The sequence below is a fragment of the Haliotis rufescens genome, unplaced genomic scaffold, assembly GCF_023055435.1.
Source record: "Haliotis rufescens isolate VD_foot unplaced genomic scaffold, xgHalRufe1.0.p SCAF_13, whole genome shotgun sequence".
In the NCBI taxonomy this organism is placed as follows: Eukaryota; Metazoa; Mollusca; class Gastropoda; order Lepetellida; family Haliotidae; genus Haliotis; species Haliotis rufescens.
In genome coordinates, this window is record NW_025963813.1 from 1,318,499 (window position 1) to 1,327,496 (window position 8,998).

The window sequence follows — 8,998 nt, forward strand, 5'->3', positions numbered from 1 at the left end:
AGTACAACAATGTCCTGGTGATTTAACACACATCTGCCACAACTGAACCCACATCCTGTGATGCAAAGAGGCTGTTATATTTATGACACACAGAATGCATACTTAAATATTTTGGGAGCATGTGTGTTCTTAGTTCACAATATATTGTACATATCAGGCAAAAATGACATTATGATTCCATATATGGAATTATACAACGTTTATTATTATTTCCCTGATATTTCGTCACCACTACATAAACCAAACAAAGATTATTGGTATTTATCAAATTCCATCTGTTGCTACAGTGTCGGTGAGCTCCTGTCTAGTTAAAATAAACGTCGACCGGAATTAACATGACATTAGGTCGTGAGAACCTCAACACTGCCTTCCCTGATTGTATTAAGTGTATAAAACTAGGGTATCTAAATGTGACGTTCCTGCTTTTACACAACACAGAAAAGGACATATCGTCCCAAAATGTATTCACATCGAGACCAAATAGACTAAGATTGCCGCGCCTTTGTGGTTGAAGTCAACACATAGAATGCCTTAGGGTACAGGAAACAAACCAGCAACATGCTGTCTGAACAATTGAATGTACAGTCCTACAGAAGCGTAACTCAAAACACATTGGATGTAATATTCACATGTAGTAACAGTCGAAATAGCTGAACAAAAATGAAACCCATCAAGTATTGCCGTTTATCACACTGTTGAAGGAACAGTACCATATACATACCTTGAGCTGCTCTTTCTTGGTAAAAATCAACAATGAGTCACACATCGAAATGTCACGGCTTTAAAATGTCACTGCTGGTTCTGGCGCAGTTAAACGCAATTATCCTTGAGTAATCGGCTTTCCCTCAAATGAGAAACATTGCAATTTCCGCGCCCAATAAATGATAAAGATGGAACTCGGTGTTGCGTCACCTGTCAACTTTACTCTCATTGATGTGAGGCGAGGTGAAATGGGGTTAAACGCCGCGTCCAAGAAGATTATTACACTTGCGTACATGTGTGTGTGTTCGCGTGCGCGTGCGCGTGTGAGGATGGATGTTTGTACTTATCCACACTGACACAGTATACTGACCATTGAGGCGGTCCTCGACATTTATTTATATTTTGCACAAATCGTGATCGGTTTTTTTCTTTTGTAACAACGAAGCGACTGGCTGATCGCTTCAGCTACCAAAACAAACTTCTTGAAAGTGAAGTCATCGGATTTCGGTCAGATTATTGGCTGACCAACAGTGACCTCCTTTGAGCAAATATGGTGTTCTTCGGGGGGTACAAAATTGGTCATCGTTGCAAGTGATCCGTAAAATGAGTAATTTTACAAAAATATGTGTGGTATTGAAAATGTAATAATGGTCATTCTGGTGAATGAAAAAAGGGCTCAAATCCAAACACTTTTAAATAATCAAAAGTTCACACGTACTACCCTCGCAGGGGTACACACTTTTAAATGTACCCAATGATCACAAGAATTGACTGGGGCCACCGCACAAACACCATGGACGCAATAACTCGGAGTTCCTCGGGATGAAATTTGTGGCACTGGCAGCAAAGTTCGTCTGAGTCGACTTCGTCATTTGAATCAGACGATTCGATGTCGGGACGACGCAAGAGTAACCTCGATGTGCTCACGTTTATTCTGCCTCTTTCCAACCTTTCCATTTGGAGGATGGAGGATGGTTTACCTGGTTTCTCAAGAATCAACATCTCCTTGTCCCCAACCATTGCTCTGAAGACTTTTCTTTTCTTTGTGGGTTTTTCTTTTCTATGTTTCTTTGTGGTTTCTCCATTAGAACATTTGGTTTTCTGCTAAAAAATGCCACACTGTGGTCTTATATAACTGACATTTGTCATCTTGAAAAACAATTGAAAGGGCAAAGTTAATTCTGGTCATAGCAGCCAGCGTGTCATGAGAGAGGCGTGTAGATTCGCTGGAGTCGGTTACACTGAATAGGCTTGACAGGCCAAATGACACATTGAATGACTGCTTATAGATCCGGTAGCATGGCCGCATGAACTTGTGTCTATGGTTGTTGTAAACCCTGCAAAGCGGACCGAAATATCCAACATCCATAGGTTACAAGTGGGATGTATGTGCTAGCAAGACAAACAGAATAATATTATGTTGATACGCGCAGTTAATAAATGGTAGAGATTCATGAGGCCTATGTTCATCGTAAAGAATGAGAATGGGACGGTCGGTAGACGCAGCGACAGCGTGTTTCAGAAAGTGGTGATCCAGGTCATTATGAAAGACTTCGGAATCAGAGACTGTTCCGGCCGCTCCAGGTGACGACCCCTCCATTAGCTCCTCACGCATTCGTTTTCTCTTGAAAACAAAAACTGGCAGCATCCGTGTCCCTTCAGCCGAGAGGGTCCTGGTATTTGACTTGGGATAGGTGACGGCATGGCGTGGTTGGATAACACAATGCAGGGTGGGGTCAGCTGCCCCACTACATCTACGTCATAGATGGGATGTGGACTGTCTTTCAGTGGAATGCCTAGGTAGAGAGACACTTTGTATGAATGATCCTTGAAACACGTGTAAGCTACTTTATTTCGCCATACGCAAAATCCGATGTGACGTACTTGTAACACTTGCCCAATACGACATGTCTTTAAGACTGGGTTTCACCAAAGTGGTAAACGTCTGAGACCTGCATCACCTTCCTCCCACATCAAGCTGACACGCCCGTAAAATAACTGAAATGATGTTGAAAGCGGCTTAAACCCAACACTCTCCTACTCACTCAGTTAAAAGAGTTCTGTGTTGACTATTGCTAAAGCCAGATTATGAAAAATAGTATACTAAAAAAAGTAGGGAATACTTGGAAATACCTTGAAATATAAAAAAAAAATTGTAAGAGCTATTGGTTTCTACTGATAGTTGTATGATGATAATTAACAAATTAGGAACACATAGCAACCAGTAGTGACAGTATCAGTAGTGCAAAATACCACCACTATACGTCAAACATTCATCCACTCATTCATCCACGCATCATACTACGTATGAGTCTCTCAATGGCAATTTGAGGCTGTCTGTCCAATTAATATTGCAGCGCCTTGCAAAGTTCGGCGGAAGTAGTCGGCGTCCGATGACGTTGACGCACACGTCTTTCGATCATGCCCCATACGTGTTAAATGGAGGGAAGGACCACATCCATTACCGATCCACTGCCAAATCTGTCATGAGGTCTCAGGTTGACATTGGCTTGACGTTGATGTCACCAAACACGGAAGTGCAAGGCGAATCGAAACTCATCTGAAAACAGGACACATGACCAGCGACCGTTTAGACGTTGTGTACACCATTGGCGTCTGTTCACTTGACATTATGACGATTTGTAACGGGTGGCACAACGCATGGCCGTCGAGCATGGAGATGAACTGCATGTGGACGATTCCTTACTGACCTTGATGAAAGTCAACAGCAATTTGATCCGTCGTTTAAGCTTGATTTACCAGAGGCCAGCTCCGATTACCCCAGTTTCGATGTTGTGTACACATTTGACGTCTGTTTGCAATATGACTGTTTGTAAGAGGCAACACATGTGGCCGTCGAAAAAGAAGGTGAGCTACATGTAGATGATTTCTAATCGTCTCTCCCGTAACTCCCAATACTCAATAGCGTAATAAAAGTTTGCAGCAAACTTTTTCGCCGTTTTAGCTCGATCCTGCCTACTTGTCCTTGGCCATCGACACCCTGAACGGTTACAGGTTGGGTAGCATAGTGGTTAAAGTGTTCGCGTGTCACTTGGATGACCAGGTTTCGATTCTCCAAATTTGTACAATATATGATCTTTCTAGAATATTCCGAAACCTATTGTACAACAATACGAACTCGCTCGTCACGACAGATACCTCGGTTCGATTCCCCAAATAGATACAACGTGGAAGAACATTATTGGTAAAGGTTACAGGAACACATTCCCTCGACGCTTCACAACTGTAACCATAGCAAGAGAAGCCCTGTTTTTCATCCGTGTTACTTGGCATTAATGAAACAAATATCAGTAAACTAGGGTAATGAATATCATATTAATCAATGAACTGTTTTTATACATTAACATACAACGGACATATTAATATTAGTAAAGAATGATATATTTATTTTCTTGTTAAATCGCAAGCTCTTGTCTTAATCTTGCAAGTTCTATTCCATAATGTTTTAGTGTTACATCAAATACACATGTCTCTCTTCAGAAACTGTATTTTAAGGTGGGAATAACTTGATATGAGTAAAAACACGTACGAAATGATCTGGTATATCCGTGTCCTGTTCTGTCAATTATGTCATTATGGTTCATTTTAGTTATTAAAACACATGTTCTTCAATAGTTGTTGAATTTGAAAGATTTCAGCCAAATTCAGTTTATTGACACATCAAATACAAACATTCATTGACTATTGTGCCTCACCAAATGGAACAATATCAGGTCACAGCTTAAATAATTAGATGTTGGTTGAAGATGCGTGTGGGAGGTTTGCTGTTGCCACATCATATGCATCCCTGAGGCATTGATGAGCCTTGCTCTTGTTATTGTTTGTCAACAACATACCTGTGTTGGTGGATTTAAATTAGCTTTGACAAGAAATGGATTGAGATGATATTTAGTTGAAACTTTGTATAATTGATTCTAGTTGTTATGTCTATGATTTTGCTCACAGAATTCCGATCCAATTTCAATTTCAAACATAACCACTACAGCAGCACTGAGAAACTCTCTAATGACTATTAATTGTCTCATTTTCATTTCAAAATGTATCAGCATTTGGCATAGGTGTCGTGGTACCTAACTTATGTCTTCCGATTATATTAATTATGAGATGGAAAGTGTTTTTGCTGAAACAGCTGAATCTTTTCAGCACCATTTTTGGAAGCATTAATAGTTTTACCTTTTAATTTAATTGATTTGGTACATGACTGTTGTTGAACAGAGTTTCAGTTTATTTTAATCATACTGCAACTATTGCCAATTGAGCTGCTCAGAGTTATACGATTGAAGTTTTATTAAATGGCCTTTTGATGTGAATATATTGTTGATTTTAGATTGGTTAAAAGCCCCAAATGTTTTTCACATGAACATGACGTGAATCGAACCTGCAACATCATGTTGAATTTTGAAACCCACCGTTTTCCTAATGAGCCACCAGGGCAGGTTGATGAAAGGTTGTTCAATGGGCGATCTTTTTGTTCCAAAGGGCAATAACTCTCCTTTTGAAATGATATAAGCGACGGTCCACCCTGTCGCTTCCGGTCTGGTTCCCGGATCAATGCGCGCTGCGACAACTAGTGACATGTAGAGACGGAGCCAAGCAGAAGACTTACCCTGTTGCACCTTCGTTCAAAAACGGTCGTTTATAACTGACTCTTTTTAACTAGAAGATATTTTGGAGTGATTATTAGTTTATAATATCAACATTTGTTGAGTCTTCAACTACAAGACGAATTGTCACTATGGAAGATAGCGGGAAAAACGTCATGAAAAACAGTATATTGACACGGTATTTTCTACGTCAGAAAACAGCGAGGCATTCTGTCAGTCTGGGCTAACATATTGTATCGATGAAATAATGCAGACTCATTTTATTTATCAGCCTTTGTGTTATTTCCCACCACAATTCGAAGCATTCAAATCTCAACAAGTACCACCATGGACTTCAATATAATAAAATTAGTGATACGCCTACATTTGCAGCACACAGGCATCTTTGACAGGCCTTTACCAATGATCTATAAAGTAAGTATACATCCGTGCCTTTACAAATATTTTAAGAAGAAATAACGTTCAAAAAAATAAAACAACTGATTTTAAATGTTACTTTTTATATCAAAATTAAAGTTGCATCTGAATATTTAAATTTATATTATTTTTTTAGAAATATTCGAAATAAAAGTCTACCATGCATCTATTAAGCACTCAGTTACTCTGACAGTTGCAATATACATATTAGTCATCATACTTTGAAATAAGAGATTTACCCATATTATTCTGCCCCTTATAACATGTGTCCCACCATTAAGTGCTCTGAGTCATCATCATAGGTGTTAATTAATTTTCATTCATTTATTATTGCCTGAAAAATAGGACTGGATTTTAGACAGACTGACTGAAATGAATTAGACTGCATAATTTAATCTCCTCGTTTTAATTTGGATCTATTTTGATCTTATGAAGTTTAAAGTAACTTATGTAAGAAATTAAAAATGTTTTCACAATGACATTGATTTATTCTCCAAACATGAAAGAATACCAGAGTCCTTTTTTAATGTTATTATCTTTATTGGCATAATATTCAGTTCAGAAACAGATGACTGCTAAAAAGTCATGCACCTGTAATCAAATACTAGTACACATGCACAAGTATGCCAAGATATTAAATAAAATAATAAGTGTCATTGTGCAATGCAGATATCTGTTGGTGTGAAGAGAAAAAAGAATAACATTAATAATTTGTTTATGTTGGAATTTGAAACATCAGTTTAGAACAAGGAAACATAAAAAGCAAGGCCTAATGAAGTTAAGAATGAGCTTTATCTGTGTTACAATCATATGATTATTGTCAATGCAAACTGGATGTAGACATTGCAATGTTAGTACAATCAACATTATAGAGATTGAAAATTAGTATGAATATATTGTTTTATTTCATAAAAATTGTAGTTGGTACAAATACTCTTGAATATGTATTTTAACTAATATATAGATTCCTCAGTGTCTGAAAAAAAACAACTTTCTATTTTGTAAAATTTAAAAAAGGGAAACATAATATATATCTTTCATTGATCATATTGAAATATAATCATTGTAGTATTTGGCAACAAACAGCCTCCATTCATACATGAAATCATTTTATACAACATGCATCAATTAACCCTTAAATATCAGATTTTCAATGATTTCCATTTCCTTTATTTTACCATCTCTTGAAAACATTTCTCATTGCTGTCAGTTATAGATCAGACAAATACTTACATGTGTTGCTGTCAATATTCACAACATTGAGGCAACGGGCAACTTTACGTTGCATAAGATCTTCACATTTCGCGTACCGCTGTACAAACTGAAATGCATGCATATGATGTAGCCTGCTCGGCGATACTACAACGTAGATATAGGAACGTATACAAAATCTGCTTAATTTTTAAAAGTGTGATATTCATACATCAAGGGCAACACTTTCAGTACCGATTGCAAAACGTCAACAAAGCGACCTGGAATGAACGATCAGCTGATCTCACCGCATCGCATGGAACGCCTATCTAGTGGTTAACTTATAATATATTCAGTCGTGGTCATCCCTGATGTATCATTAAACCAAGGAACATTTATTTCCGGGCATGACAATAGATAAATCATTGTTTAGGCGAAAAGATATGCTGTCCACACACAAGCATGACCGTTGCCGATAGAAGTGAAGGTTATACTAGTTAACTGTCTATAGGCGTCATAGTAACATGTAGTGCTCGTATTGCGCATACCACATGCGCCGTCAGTTAAAGGTTGGACCGTCCGGGTCAGCGAACCTAGCGGGTTAGTGAAGGGAAGATCAATTGAAAAAGATCGCCCATTTTGCATGTCATGGACTTCAGTTGCGTGCATGCTGCACGTAGTCTTCCTACGTAGTGTGGGTTGAAAACACAAACCTCAAGCTCGAGAAAAGCCCTGTTAAGAGAATCAAAGGATTTGGAAGAATCTACAATAATTACATATTTTGAACCACCCTTCTTTGCTAAGTACTTTTTACTATTGTTTGCAACATACATATAATTATCCATTTCGAGTATCCTTGCCTAAAACTAGTTTGTGCCATGCTAGTCTTTTCAAAACCATCAGCCCAGTATACTAATATTTTGTTAGTGATATATGTGAACTCTTTGCTTGAAAAGTCAATGTGTCTGTACTTATTTGTTTCATTCAATGAACCTTGTCTGTGTATAGAGGGACGGTAATAGCAAGTGCCACGTCTTCAGGAAAGTATAAGACCACCTTCCTGGTCTCGTGGTGGAGCGAAGAGCATTCGATCGCCCGCCGTTAAAAGATGGTACTTGATTTTACCCTGCCTGGCGCTGGGCATTAAGGGGGTGTGACTCTAAAATAATTTGGTCATATGCAGCTGAATTATGTTGAGATGAGAAATGCTTTCCCTTATTTGATCACTTGTAATCGGAGTCTCGTGTATATCTCGTCATAATTGGATATCAGCATATGCAATAAATGATCATCTTCAAATCCAAGGAAAAGTCATCATCTTTGTCACCATTGGATGTACATAACTTGTTTTTGTAATGATCAGACAAATATTCGATATTAATACTTTTCTGGGGAGCACGGGTGGCCCAGTCGTCTATGGCGCTGCAATTCGCTGTGCAGAGTTGAGTCCCTTCGACACGCCAGAAACCTATGATTGTGGGTTCGAATCCCGGTTCGCCCCGATTATGTTTCTAGGTTTGTCAGCACCATATCCGTGCTCGTAGATTTCACCGAAGTGGTAAACGTCTGAGACCTGCATCACTTCGGGCTTTCCTCCCACATTAAGCTGACACGCCGTGATATAACTGGAATAATGTTAAAAGCATCGATAAACCCAACTCACTCACTAATACTTTTCTGACTGCGTGGAGTTGTCTCCGGATTTTTGAAATTTGAAAGACTTTTGAAACAGCAATGTTTTGCTCATGAAACTCTTGTTTCATGTCATAGTTTTCAACTTTCTTTTGTCTACATGTTACATTATACTGATTCCGGATCAGGTGACAATTTCCCAATGAAACCAAGTCTTTTCTCCCTCTAAAAAGATTCAAACATTTGCATCTTTCTTTCTTTAATAACTCACAGGAACTATCATACCACTGACGATACATTTTGTTAAAACAGACCTTTCTCTACATATCTGATGCAGCCACACATAAGGCTTCAGTTATATTTTTAACACTAGCATTGATGTTAACGAATGCTGCATCTGTTGCCTTTTCAAGTAAATAAGATTCTTCATC